A 16,119-nucleotide genomic window follows, 5' to 3' on the forward strand; every position below is an offset into this window, starting at 1 on the left:
TGAAAATTTTTCACTTTAAAAAAAATATGATATCAAAACTTCTCTAGGTTGCACTTTCTCTTATGATTTTTTTTCTCACTTTCAAACGAAGCCTTAGGGCATGTTTGATGGCTTGTCTAGATTTGGACAAAATAAACAAAAAGAACGGAACAGAACATTGGTTCTGTACATTATGTAACAATTGTTCTAAGTCCAACGTTTGTTTGGATCGTACTCAAATGCTACGTTTCAAATGTTTGTTGTTTGATGACAATGTACAAACAACTTGGACAGTAATAGATAATGGGTCAAATTACTTCATTTTGGATTGTATGGATGAACGACTGGAAAAGATCAAATATCCTCCTATTCTTCCCCCTTTTACCTCCATTTTCCTTACTTTCCCTCTCTTACTTTTTTTCCTTCTCTTTCTCTTTTCTCTCTCTTTTTTTAGAAACTTTTTATAGGCCCTATAAGGGAGGTCGCCCCTCTTTTTTTCTCCAGACCTAATGGACTCTCTCTCTCTCTCTTAGTTTCCTAATTTTTTTGAAACTCTCCCAAATGTTACTTTTCCACATTTGGAAATTTTTCCTTTTCAAAACTTTTAAAACTTGTTCTTAACCTCTCTTAAGCAATAATAAGGACTCTTTTAGGAAGTCCTACTCTGCCCAAAAATGGAAACACAAAATTAATATTATTTAATTAACTAATTAATCCATTATTAAATATTAATTAATAAAAATTAACTAAAAACTTTCAAAAATATCCAAATTAACCCAGAAAGCTCCCTAACTTTATTAAACCCCAAAATAAAGTTGTATATTCAATTTAAAGCTGGAAAAACATTGAGCTTAGATTTGGATCCGGATCCAAGATCCAAACCTATATCCAACACAAAAATTCGAACAAGACTTGAATCAAATCCAGATTTGAGCAGGACTTAAATAAGACCCAAATCCATAAAAATTCGGATCCTAGGCCTTGGATCCAATCCGATCCAACTCTGGGTCCATTTTGATAAACTGCTCCTTTTTTGGAAAAACAGGATTTCTTGGCCAACTGTAGCCCAAATCAAGAAAAATAAAATATTGTTGCACTCAAAATTCTGAGATGTATCAAAGGACATATTGCACAAATATCAAAATCTGAATTTCACTTGAAAATAACCTGAATTTGGCTTGAATTTAAAAGTCGGAAATAAAACTTTTTCTCACATTTTAAGTGGCTCGTTTAGACCTAGGTGATGAGAGCTGGGCCAAGCCCATACTCAAAAGCATCGATCTAAAATCGATGTTCAAACGATTTTTTTCTGAGACTTAGCCAAATTTTCGAAAATCTCAAATTTAACTAAGTGTGAAAATATGTGACATTATAGTCTCACTGAGTTTCAGACTCAAATTTAGATATTGTCCAAGCTTCAACATCGTCATTTGGTTTCTTTGATTGGCTACTACGATAATCTCTCTGGAGAGATTGAGATCCATATTCAGTGAAAAATTTCAATTCTAAATCCATATTCAGGGCAAACATGCATGATTTTAGATATAATTGCATAATTGGATTCATATTTGGGCAAAAAACCATAATAAATTTGTTAAAACATGTAAAATAGTAAACAGATCGGGCTATATCCACCATTGTTTTCTTCGTTTTGGATTCATGGTACGGGTTTTCCTTTTGTTCTGGACGGGAAAAAGAGCACGGGTTTATATTCCATGCAATATTTTAGTGAAAAACCATGAGAAAAGGGTAAATATGCATATTTACTCTAAGATTCATGGTGGAAATTTATGTTTGTCCCTCCGAACGTATTTCAGGATATATATATATATATATATATATATATATATATATATATATATATATATATATATATTCGTGTTTATAAGCATGCAAGGATAGGGATTTGGTTTTGATCTTTGATCTGGTAGAATGACATGTATTTCGCATATCTTCGTGATTCATGGCGAATATGTAATGAAGGATCAACACAAGCACATCCTTGAAGATGAAGTTACACATGCACGATTTTGAACCATGTACTTAGGTGTGTAATGAAGCAATACAAATTTCATACGTATGTAGCAAAAATCTATATATGCATGTTAAATTCAGATTTCTGTTATTAATAACATGCAATAAAAATTTGTTCTTATTTAAAAAAAAAAAGAGTAAGGAATGTCCACATTAATATCCTGTCTCATGCATTTTTCTTGAGACAGACAGTGATGTTTTAGCCTTGTGAGAAATCCTATTTCGAAAAAGGTAAGACGTTGTAGGTCTAATCAGCATATGGGAGTTTTGTGTTACTTGAATTTCGATTTCACTTCTTCTCTTCTTGGCAGCCTAACACTACAACAAAGCAGTGGATTAGCGACGACCTCATTCCATCGCTAATCCGTCGCTAAGAGGCTTAGCAACGGATAGCTTACGTCGCGAATTATTCGACGCTAACTGGCGACAGAATAAATGTGTCACCAGTTCCGTCGCTAATTGCGACAAAAAAAATGAACGACATATTTTGTCGCAAATCTGCCGGTACTAAACGGCGACCTCGGCTTAGCGACGAATTTACAGCCGTTGTTAAGCCATCGCTAAATTATATGTATAGCAACGGATATATCGATCGCTAATTCGTCGCAAACAAGAAAAAAAAAGATTTGAAAATTAAATATCGAGAACGCTATAATTTATATTGCCTATACAAGTTATATTTCCTGTAAATAAAAAACAAAGTACACATAAAATTTCATATAAAAGGAAACTAAAACAATTAATCGTTCCAGTTTAATTATTTACAATTCAACAATTATATTTTCGAAACAAAAAAAATAGAACAAATTCAACACGTTAATCTAATCATCGCCAAGATTTTGTGCGTCTCCTTATTCATTGCCTTGATATGTCCCTTCAGCTCCGCTATGCTGATTATCGCTAGCAACCTACACAAGAAAAGAACAGTCAGTATTGATAAACAAAATATATTGAAATAAATTATACACTATATGTGATTTTATCATGTGCTAATATGTGTTCTAAGACAGTAAAAAAAACTCTATATGTGATTCTATCATGCTCATATATGCTCTAAGGCAGGCAAAAAACTCTATATGTGATTCTATCATGAATGATATGTGTTGTAAGGCAGTAAAAAAACTCTATATGTGATTATATCATGCTCATATGTGTTCTAAGGCAGCCAGAAAAACTCTATATGTGATTCTACCATGCTCATATATGCTCTAAGGCAGGCAAAAAAGTTATATATGTGATTCGATCATGCTCATATGTGTTCTAAGGCATTCAAAAAACTGAATATGTGATTATAGCATGCTCATATGTGTTCTAAGGCAGTCAGAAAAACTCTATATGTGATTCTATCATGTTCATATGTGCTCTAAGGAAAAGCAAAAAACTTTATATGTGATTCTATCATGAATGATATGTGTTCTAAGGCAGTAAAAAAATTCTATATGTGATTCTAGCATGCTCATATGTGTTTTAAGGCAGTCAAAAAACTGAATATGTGATTATAGCAAGCTCATATGTATTCTAAGGCAGTCAAAAAAACTTTATATGTGATTCTATCACGCTCATATATGATCTAAGGCAGGCAAAAAACTTTATATGTGATTATAGCATGCTCATATGTGCTCTAAGGCAGGCAAAAAACTTTATATGTGATTCTACTATGCTCATATGTGCTCTAAGGCAGGCAAAAAGCTATATATGTGATTTGATCATGCTCATATGTTTTCTAAGGCAGTCAAAAAAGTGAATATGTGATTATAGCATGCTCATATGTGTTCTAAGGCAGTCAGAAAAACTATATATGTGATTCTACCATGCTCATATGTGCTCTAAGGCAGTTAAAAAGTTATATATGTGATTCTAGACTGCTCATATGTGTTCTACGGCAGTCGAAAAAATGAATATGTGATTATAGCATACTCATATGTGTTCTAAGGCAGTAAAAAACACTAAATATGTTAAGGCAATCAAAGTTACATGAAATCTAACGACATGCAATATATTGCATGAAACTTTCATACCTGAGAGGGACCTGCAATCGAAGTTCCCCTGTTCAGCAAAAAACTATTGAACTCAGCTCGAAGAACGTCGACGACGGTTTCATGGAAGCAGTCATGCATTGTGTTCTTAACGATCTGGCGTACATCATCACCAGAAAGAATAGGATGCTGCATGGAGCTTATGTCGACGGAAGAAGTCTGTGAGCCGTAACTGGAAGAAGCAATAACAAGTGAAGTGTTCATATTACTCCCAAACCCGAACACACGACCCTTTTTGGGTTCACCTGCTGCAGTCACCCATGCTGCAGGATCAAATGATGGATGCTGAGTAGCGTCATCTCCATATCGCTCTACCATCTGTTGCTCATATGCCTCCTGCAAAATAATGTTTAAAGTATACATTAATAATTAATGATAACATTATGATAACTTGCATATTGCAATGATTATTAATAGAATAAATATATACCGTTGTCGTGTTCGCCTTCTCTGATACGAAGTCTCCTGTGGTCTTCCGTTTATGTGTTTCAACAAACACATCCTTATATGGTACAATGCCTCCTTTTTTTGCTTCCTGCGAAGTTGAATGATAAAATATTTAGTTAACAAGTTTGCAACAATACTTATAAAATTAATATTATATATTGATGAGTTACCATTTTCTTCAGGTGACTCCCAAATGTCTTAGATCCACCTGTGTGTAGATGGGCTTCGAGCATTTTTGCTCGATTTTGTGCAGCCTTCGCAGAGCGATTTCGAAATGCATCCCCCACCCACTTGTCGCACATTACATCATAATAATCTATCCTGATAGTAATAGGGCCATGACCCTTCCACTGTAGTGGATCATCTATTCCGCTAGATGCTTTTTTTGTTGTAGTCTTCATATTGTGCAGCATGTCTGCAAATCGATTGGCAACCACCTTCTGCCACACCTTCCTTGCATCATTTTCCTCCACCGTAGATACGAAGCGATTCGAAGCCTATAAATATTTTCAGAAAGTTATTAGACATGACTAAAAAAAAATTAAATATGAAACACATTAATTTTGAGAAACAACTGTATATCATGAATGAGGACCACAATCTATCTATCATCTCTTTTGGATACTCTTTCCATTGAGCGACTGGTCCTGGTAGATGTTGAAGAAGTGAATTTCTAATCTCGCGTACTATTTCTTGTGGCTCAAACCTCGTGTTGTATATGAATTGGTATATAGTAAATATCAATATAAAATATTTATAAGATATGTAATAATTGAAAACGAAATACTTACGGTCGATTATCGATATATACTATTCGAACAAGTCTTCTTGTGCCAGACTGAGAAGACCTTGCATCTTGTGTTGGCTTCTGACTTGTGTGATCAACTGGTGTAGGTGGGCCGTGTACAGGAGAAACATCATCTGTAAAAAAATACGTTAGAAATTCTCAGAATGCGCATTTCAACTAATCAAGCATCCAATTAGTTAAATGATATACCTATCACAGGAGCCCGTGAATATGAAGGTTGGGTCTGGCTACTACTGGATGAACGACCACTGTAACCTCCACGAACCATATTCTAACAAATAACAAATGTCATACAATACATTCAAATAATTCACATTAAATATTACAATACATTCAAATCATTCGCATCAAGTATTGCAATACATTCAAATGATTCACAACAAGTATTACAATATATTCAAATAATTCAAATCATTCACATCAAGTACAATACAACCCATTCATTCTCATCAAGTATTACAATACATTCAAGTCATTCACATCAAGTATTACAATGCATTCAAGTCATTCACATCAAGTATTGCAATGCATTCAAATAATTCACATCAAGTATTACAATGCATTCAAATCATTCGCATCAAGTATTACAATACATTTAAATAATTCAAATCATTCACATCAAGTATTACAATACATTCAAGTCATTCATATCAAGTATTACAATACATTCAAGTCATTCACATCAAGTATTACAATACATTCAAGTCATTCACATCAAGTATTGCAATGCATTCAAGTAATTCACATCAGGTATTGCAATGCATTCAAATAATTCGCATCAAGTATTACAATACATTCAAATAATTCAAATCAATCACATCAAGTATTGCAATACAACTCATTCATTCGCATCAAGTATTACAATACATTCAAATCATTCACATCAAGTATTGCAATGCATTCAAATCATTCGTATCAAGTATTACAATACATTCAAATAATTCAAATCATTCAAATCAAGTATTGCAATACAACTCATTCATTCGCATCAAGTATTACAATACATTCAAATAATTCAAATCATTCACATCAAGTATTGCAATGCATTCAAATCATTCGTATCAAGTATTACAATACATTCAAATAATTCAAATCATTCACATCAAGTATTGCAATACAACTCATTCATTCACATCAAGTATTACAATAAATAAAAATAATTCAAAGCATTCACATCAAGTATTGCAATGCATTCAAATCATTTGTATCAAGTATTACAATGCATTCAAATAATTCAAATCATTCACATCAAGTATTGCAATACAACTCATTCATTTGCATCAAGTATTACAATACATAAAAATAATTCAAATCATTCACATCAAGTATTGCAATGCATTCAAATAGAGGTTTGTATTACAAGATTTTGCTCACTAGCTTGAGAATTCTTCCTCGTCACTTGTTTGACTTTCATATTCTTCTTCTTCTTCTTTATTGTTTACCCATCCACTTGGTATATCATTTGGATCACATTCTTCTATGCATGTTTCATCGTTCAATTGAGATATGACATGCATATCATGCGCAACATTGTGACTATAAGAGAAGTCATATATATCATCTGATTGATAGTAACCACTGTATTCAGCTAACTTGTCTTCCTGTAACTGATCATACTCAGGGTATAGTTTGGACTTCACCTTGCAAACTGCTCACCATTCATTTCTATCTGACTTTTTCATACTCGGATATGAAGTATAATAAACTTGTTGATCTTGTGAGGCTAATATGAATGATTCATATGTTCCAAACCTTGATTTATGATTCACCCCTACAATGCTTGAGGCTTTGTCGAGCCTTGTTGCAGTTGGATCAAACCATTGACACTTGAATAAAGTTACCCTATTATTTATGCCTAAGTAAGTCAACTCCATTATTTCCTCTATAACACCGTAGTGATCATGTTTATTTTCACCATAGCTGCTACCCTTGACACGCACGCCACTATTCATCGTTGATTTGTTTACACCATAATCTTTTGTATGGAATCGATAATCATTTACTATATACTCGTTGTAGCATTGCACAACTTTGGTCGGACCATTTTCTAAATCACATATTCCTTGATCTTTAACATCACCATGGCGGACCTACGCATAAACATAAACAATGATTGTGATCACGACCAATTAAGTAACTTAGTGTTGTTTACAAGTACAAAATTTATGTTAGCGTCCTTACCAACTGTTTCAACCACTACACAAACTTAGTTTCACGTTCTTTTTGTACTTCTGCATCAGTGAGATGTGAAACTTCTCTTTGCAACTCCAGATCAAATCGTCTGCAAACCACAAATACTTATATTATCGAACCATGTATGCACATATAGAACATAAAAGGATTTATAATTGTGTTGCGTCTACATATACTTACTCGATGTATGGGTCGATCGCTAAGCAATTAAAAAGAATATAGATGTGTGTTGCGTCTTGCTCTCGATCTGTCAAGAGCCTTGATCAGCAACTACCAAATGCATACCCAAGTGGTTGAAATATCGATAGCTTGTATGCTGCAGTTACTTGTTCTCCATTATCGTTACGAGGCAGACATGTGTAACGTGTTGGAATGTGAGGTTCAAAATATATAGATGAGAAATTTGAAATCTCTACTAAAGTGTACGCCTCACAAATAGAGTCTTCTACTCTTGCTTTATTACGAACCTTTTTTTTGAGGTCAAACATGCATCTGTCAAAAATATACATCAAATTTGAAATATCTGTCATTAAAGTGACAAATATAAAAAAGCATATACCTTTCAAATGGGTACATCCATCGATATTGCATAGGGCCACCAACTCTTAGTTCATATGGCAAATGTATAATCAAATGTTCCATAACATTGAAAAATGATGGCGGAAAAATCTTTTCTAGTAGACAAACAGTGGTGATGACAGAGTCCTCGAGATTATTCACATTAGATACTACGACTTCCGATGCGCATAATGTTCTAAAAAATCCACTCAACTCAGACAATACCCCCCATATAGGTTTGTCTAACATATCATGTAATGCTAGGGGTATCAATCGTTGTATAATGACATGACAAGCATGGCTCTTCAACCCATATAACTGTCAATCTTCACAGCCCAAGCAATGTTAAAGACATATCCATCCGAAAATCTCAATTGTCTCAACCATTGACATACATGCTTTATTTGATCAGGTCCAAGCACGTACTTTGCCTTAGGTTTCAGTACTTTGCCATTATACTCTTTGAGTTCGAATTCTGGTCTTTTATATATTACTTTTAAATCCATACGGGCCTTCGGATTATCCTTCATTTTCCCTTTAACATTCATTACTGTATTGAACACATTATCAAACACATTTTTCTCCGCATGCATCACATCCAAATTATGTCGTATCAATAGGGTCGGCCAATATGGCAGTTCCCAAAAAATAGATTTCTTTGTCCAATTGTGATTATTCCCAAATCCACGGAAGGGTGTTGGACATCGAGAATATGTTAATGCATCTGGAAAGTATCGCAATCTTTTTAGAATCTCTATGCCAGACAATCTTGTGAATGGACCTTCCATTTCAGTTGTGCTTGCTCTAAACACATTCCTTTATCGTCGAAACAGATGGTCGCTGGGTAGAAATCGACGATGGCACTCAAACCAGCAAGGCTTCTTTCCATGTGTTAATCTAAAAGCTTTGGAATCCTCCATGCAGTATGAACATGCCAACCTCCCATGTGTGCTCCAACCAGATAGCATACCATATGCAGAAAAGTCACTGATTGTCCATAGAACAACGACCTTCATATTGAAATTTTGTTTTTTTTTGGCATCATACGTGGTAACATCGTCATCCCACAGTACTTTTAGTTCATCAATCAATGGTCTTAAATATACATCAAGATTTTGGCCATGTGAGGTTAGACCAGGGATCAACAGAGACAAGAAAAGATTTGGACGTTTCATACACAAGTTTGGTGGAAGGTTGTATGGAGTTACAAATATTGGCCAGCATGAGTATGGAGTTGATCTACCCCCAAATGGATTAAATTCATCTGCACATAGACCGAGTCTAACATTTCGCACTTCCATTGTGAAGTTCTGATGAGTATGATCAAAGTGCTTCCAAGCTTCAGCGTCAATAAGATGTGTGATCTTGTTTTCATCGTGTCGAACTTTATTTGCATGCCATCTCATGTGTTTAGATGTCCTTGAAGACATATACAATCGCTGCAATCTAGGAGTGATAGGAAAGTAGCGGAGCGACTTGTATGAAACTTCCTTTGATCTCGTGCTACCATTGCCTCTTGTCTTTGGCTTGAACCGAGGATGCCCACATGACGGGCATGATATGTTGTTTTCTTGCTCCTTGAAATACAACATGCAGTGATTTGGACAAGCATCAATCTTTTTGTAACCCATACCTAGAGCGTTGACCATAACTTTCGCATGATAGAAATTTTGTGACAATTTCTCATCTTTGGGCAACATACTCTTCACAATCATGCACAAATGGTCAAAACATGATTGACTCAAGTTATACTCGGACTTCAAATTCATTAGTTGAAGAACTGTAGACAAGATAGTGTGACTCTCGCAACCGTTCCAAAGTGGTTCATCAACATCTCTAAGTAAATCATAAAATCTACTAGCTGTATCGTTTGGTGATTCTTTATCTACGGCAGTTCTTACATCACTAGGACTCATAGCAGAACCCAGTTTTGTTTCTGCGGCATCAAATATCAAATCCATATATGGATTATCGTGCACCACATTCACCCGTGCATCAAAATTGTTTCTAAATTCTTCTCCATGAAACATCCAATTCTGAAAATCACTCACAAAACCCTTCCTGTATAGGTGATGTCTAACGCCATGAGGTTTTACAAATCGATTATTCTTACAAATCTTGCAGGGACACCTAATCTGACCTGTGGGATCTACTGTACTGACACTTGTCGTTGCAAATTCAATAAAACTGTCAACACCATCCATATATTCATGCGATAACTCATTGTCCACTATCCTACGGTACATCCATTCACGGTTTGCAATCATTTTCGTATGATGTTACGAATAATAACCTAACCAGTTAAAAGAGAACCATCAGAATGCTATGATGAAGAAAATATCAAATTTATCATGCAATATATGATGTCATACAATAACAAGAATTTTGATGCATGCATTGATAACTTAATATTTTAATGTGCAAACTATTAATGACACGATACGTTCCTTTGAAGCATGCTTTCATTATACAATTTCACATGAAAGTCATAATCAAATTGAAAGTAACTACATGCAAGCATAGATACAATTACATCAAACATTGCAATACATCGAAATCATTCATATCAAACAATTGTCAAACATGTACCTGCAACAAACACACTTCAATATTCCACTAACTACTACCATGCCTAGCATGAAATCCGTACTCCAAAAATAAGAACACTTCTATTCTTATACATTAAAATCATGCTCAGCATGATCTCTGAACTTCAACAAAGCAACCCTAGATATCAACAACTATGTGAGTGTGTGAACAATAAAGTGTTACATCTAATAAATTAAATAACATGTGATGCACTTACACCACTTACTCACCACGGGTATTTACCCGATTTGCATTATTTTTGTCACTTACTTACCACGGGTGGATGAGCACAAGCGGGTTCCGTTGAGAAATCTGCAAAAAGCACAGTTTTAAAATTAAGTCACCACCTGCCGAAAAAAAAAACTGAGGCAAATAAAAACATCTTGCATAGGCCTTGAGAAGCTCAACACCCAATGACCTACCGAAACGCATGGGGTCGACCCCCTGCCAAAAAACAGTAGGGGGTCGACCCCTTGTCGGAACACAGGGGGTCGACCCCCTGCCGGAACAACAGGGGGTCGACCCCTTGCCGGAATAGCGGGGGGTCAACCCCCTGCAGGAACAGCGGGGGGTCGACCCCCTGCAGGAACGCAGGGGGTCGACCCTCTGCCGGAACAGCAGGGGCTTGACCCCCCTGCCGGAAACCGCAGGGGGTCGCCCCCTGCAAGAACAATAGGGGGTCGACCCCTTGCCGGAACAGCGGGGGGTCGATCCCCTACGTTTCGGCGTGGGGTCGACCTGCTGCGTTCCTGCATGGGGTCGACTCTTTGCCAGAAACCTCAAAAGGTCGACCCCCTGCCGGAACAACAGGGGGTCGACCCCCTGCCGGAAAACGCAAGGAGTTTTAAAATTTACCTGGCGGCGGCAGCAAAAGGCTGACGGGGATCGACAACCAGCGACGGTGGACGGTGGGGACCGGAGAGAGGCCGGCGGGAGGAAGAGGGCGGCAGGAGGGAGAGGAAGGCGGGCGTGAGCGGGAGTTGCGAAAGAAGAAAAGAAAAAGAGGGTTGAGATTAGGAGTTATGCGACATTTAGCGACTTATTAATTCCGTCGCTAAGTCGTCATAAATCAAAACACGTAAATGGCGACAAAATATATTCCGTCGCTAATTAGTGAAAGAAGATTTTTTGTCGCAAAATACATTGTTAAATGGTGTGTCTATTATGACAAAATTTTCCCTCACAAAATATGTTGCTAATTAGCGACGGATAAGGCGACGAGATATATTTCGTCGCTATTTTCGTAAATTTCATTGATTATAGCGGCAGATGTGTTTCACTCATTTATCCGTCGCTAACTAGCGACGGAATAATTCCATCGCTAAATTTTGTCGCTAATAACCTATTTTCTTGTAGTGTAACTGCAACACAAGTCAAGCGCTTTTATGTAATTTGGTTACAAATGGCAGGGGGTGACACTAGTGAGATCTGAACCTGAGAGATTTGGTTAGAGATATCCATCAGAATTATTTTGAAGAGTATAAAAAAAATTGATGGTTTGCTAAATCACCTATTTTAGTGCTGCAAGTGCATGGCAATATTGTTATATCAACTTCAAAATTTTGTTTTGGTGCCAGAACTTTTTGACAGCTATTGTTCTGTCATTATATATCTCAACTCCAATGCTAGTCATGCCAAAATATTCTACTGACCATAGATTAAGAAGTCAACATCTATTGCTACATGGTATGAGTTTTGTCACTCTTATTGTTGTAACTGAAAACATTCTCTGCATGCAACTTTGTACTTCATATAGGTGATCATTCATGAAGGTAGGCCAATGTTTCATGATTTTTTAGCATTATTCCTACCACTTGATGCTTTATAGAATCAAGATGATATTGGCTCTCAGTTAATAGTTGCTATTGACTGATACTGTGTATAACGTAAGTATTTTTAACACCCTTTCATGGTCAATCACACAGGTTATCTGTCAAAATGTTCAACTCTATGTAGATTAGTTCAAAAGAGGATAGTACTAGCCTGGAATTTTTCATGCTCATCTGTTTATTATGGCTACTTCCCATAAACTGACGTGTTATCCAAGGTCTTTTATCATACTAAGTTATGACAAACTTACCTTCCATTTTCTAGTAGGTTGTGCCTGGAGATGGTGATGGATATTCCAACTTCCCTTCATGGTTTTCATTTATTACTCTTCATTCCACCCTGTCAGGGAAATTGACATGTGGGATGTATCTTAGCATAGGTCTGCACATGAGCAAGCTCAAACTGAGCCTGGACTGGGGACTGACCGAGCCGACTGTGTCAACTGGGTCACATGTTAAAAAAAAAGTTAGATGCTTAAGTAATATGTTATTTCAAGTGTGTTTCAAGTGCATGTGCATGCATAAAGTGAATGTGTTTAGTTATGTAATTGATTTTCAGATTTGTTATTCAATTTATATGTATGAAAAAAGAACAAAAATTTTCATGTGATTACACATCAGTATGTCATGTTTAATCGAAGTGTTAATGTACAATTGTTCGTATGTGCACGTGCATTCATGAAATTGATGTGTTTTGCATATAAGTAATTGCATGAATGTTTATATATTTTAATTGAAAAGATTCATGAATGAAAGCACGCATTTAACATAAAACATGTGAACTGAATGAAAGCGTGCACTTGGCGTGGTTGTGTAAGCTCATGCACATGCATATGAAATATTATTGTTTCATGCACATTTTTAAATTGATATAAATAAATGTGCATTGAGAAGCATTTAAAAAGGAATGCATAGTGACGTGATATTGATGATTTTTGTATATGAATACATTGTCAGTCAAATGGATCATCCTGGGCTATGTGAGCCTCGAGCATGTGTTGCTCTTGTTTTAGTTATTCTATGCATTACAAAAATTGAATGTAACGTTATAGTTTTTATTGAACTGTTTCATGATGCCACGGACTGTGGTCCCGTAAAGAGCTTGACATGTTGATTTGCAAGATTATGTTATTAATTCTGCATGTTGGTTTGCAAATGTAAAAAAGATGAATTAATAACAAGATAAAAGAAAGTAAAGAAACATGAAATTTATGTTTTCGTGATGTCCCTTCTTTAGTGCGAGAATCTTGAATATTGCAGTTTTGGAGAAACCGTGAGGATACTAAAACTTCATGTGCGTGATTGTTGCCCCTAAACCCGATATTGAGGTTCTTCTCATGGGCACGATTTTAGAGAGAGTCCTAAACTTTGCGTGGGGGTGGTGTGTAGACACAATGTTGTTTTGGTATACCAAGAAAGTGATGCCAGTGGATGCTGATTTCTTTGGTGTTCCCAACATTATATGTTTTTTTCTAATGTTCTGATGGATCCTGTTGTTTGTTGATATCGGTCAATGACTAAGTTTGAAACCTGTTAACAAAATACAAATTGTATGCTAAGTTACCCTGAAAACCTAACTTGACCTCTAATATTTTACCTGTTTTGAGTATCCGCGGGTAAAGGTAATAAAAAATGAAACTTAAATATATGTGTATCCTAATAAAGACTTGCATATGAAAAAAAACTTGATTAAAGATAATAAATTATGTATGCATTGCATTGAAATCACGCATATTCTTGCTATGCATTACATCATGCATATTTACTTATTTTCTTAATTGTGATATATTGAAGAATGCATGATGTTGTTCCTTAATGCATAGATTGTGATCTCTGTTGTTATTAAATGTTACTCAATGTTTAATAAATGTTCTTTATTGCATGAATGATTATTTGAATTGTAAATGTAATATATTTATGTCCCTCTAAAATATTGCATGAATCTTATTTATGTTCTTTTTTCTTATTTGAATGATTAGAGGGACCTGTACGCAAGATTTTTTAGATTTTGACACCCTACATTTTGTATTTTTCGCAGCTTCAGATGCCTAATAAGGAGGACTTGCTTTTGAGAGGAGTCACGAGGGGACCACACGACTACATGGCAGGTTCTTTGGATGGCGTGCTCTTTCCTTTTGCTTTCTTTACTTTTAATTAATTATGTCTCAGACTCTTTACATTTGAATCAATAAAGTTTGGTTTGGTTTGGTATGAAAGATGAGTATAAGATTCCTTGTGGTGGTGTTTAACTGTAAGGCCTTGGGTCTCTGGGAATGTTTTCGCACTTGTTTTTTTTTTTTTTTAAATCTGTATTTTAAGAGGTGTGAATTGGGGTCGTTACAGAGACCTTGCTCCGATATTGGATTTCCTCTTTTGATAGCAATGTTGGTGCCATCGTTAATCATTCCCTTTAAACTTTGCCAAAGCCAGCTACACCGAGAAGCAGACCCTCACTACACTTGTTGGTCACATCTAATATCTCTTGGAAGGTGACTAAGTGCCCCAAGTTTGAATTTGCCAAAGATATTAAGCTGGCAGTTTTGGTCTTATGAGAAGTAGTTGAAACTTTGCTCATGGTGTGTGAATTTCCATATAATGGCAATGGTAGTCACGAATGACCATGGTGTCACCTTTTTGATCTAAAAAAGATAAAGCAACATTAATACAAAGCTATCAACAGAATTGCTGCCAGGCTGCCCACAATCACTCCAAGAACGATTGTCAACTTCATCTTCTTTGGTTGTGAACCAGAATAAATGTCTCGGACAAAAAGTAGGCCATCCAAACTCCCAACATCATTGTTGATCTTCATGATCTCTAAACCACTGAGAGTGGCATTGGCATTATCCAAAACAGTCGAATTAGGGCCAATGCTCACATTTATGCGAGTTGATCCAGGAGAGGTATTGAAAACAAAATCTGCATAATATGGTATTCTCAACATATTGGCCTTCTTGGAGGGATCAAGACCAATTGCCGCAAAATCAAAATTGACATACACATTGAAGATGAGCTCATTCAAAGCATTACTAATGATATCACAGAAGTGAAGATGTATATAATACGGGAAGCTTGGATCAACAGAGAGAGACCATGTGATGTTGTAGTTGACATTTAAAACATTTGCATCTACCATTGCTTCAGAAGTGACATATACCCAATTGGGCGCAATCTCCTTGGTGACCATTGTTCGGTTGTTAATGGAGGTTGGATCCACATATGCAACCGTTACAGAGTTGTTAGAGAACCAACAAACCCTATCATTCTCCCAAGTTCTTCTTAATGTAACATTGATTGGGGTAATCTTAGGACCTCTCACATTGAGCGTGTAGATAGTTTCCAGAGCCAAAATTGGACATACCATTGAAAGGGGAACCAACAAAGACCTGCTCAGCCGCATTTCACTCTTCTCTTCGGGGACCAGGGACGCATCGATCTCTCAGACGACCAACCCAGCCGCATTTCGTTATAGATTTTTTTGCCGGCGAGGAACTAAACCTCGAGAAACAAGACAAATCCGGCGATGCTAGGGTTGGTGCCGAAGCTTGCAAAAGAAGAATCTCGAGAAGAAAAGGAAGAAGTGCAATCGAGGAGAGAAGTTTCTGGTGCACCCATCGATGCACGATTTTTTTTTGGTTCCCTCCAT

At 36.2% G+C, this 16,119-nt stretch overlaps 1 pseudogene; it reads right to left on the bottom strand.

Annotated features, from left to right (window-relative positions):
• Nucleotides 1-15,132: 15,132 nt before the first annotated feature.
• Nucleotides 15,133-15,873, bottom strand: LOC149816936 (receptor-like protein kinase THESEUS 1 pseudogene; annotated as a pseudogene).
• Nucleotides 15,874-16,119: the final 246 nt, after the last annotated feature.

Source organism: Nuphar pumila, chromosome 14 (assembly GCF_984573655.1).
Source record: "Nuphar pumila chromosome 14, dmNupPumi1.hap1.1, whole genome shotgun sequence".
Taxonomy (NCBI): domain Eukaryota; kingdom Viridiplantae; phylum Streptophyta; class Magnoliopsida; order Nymphaeales; family Nymphaeaceae; genus Nuphar; species Nuphar pumila.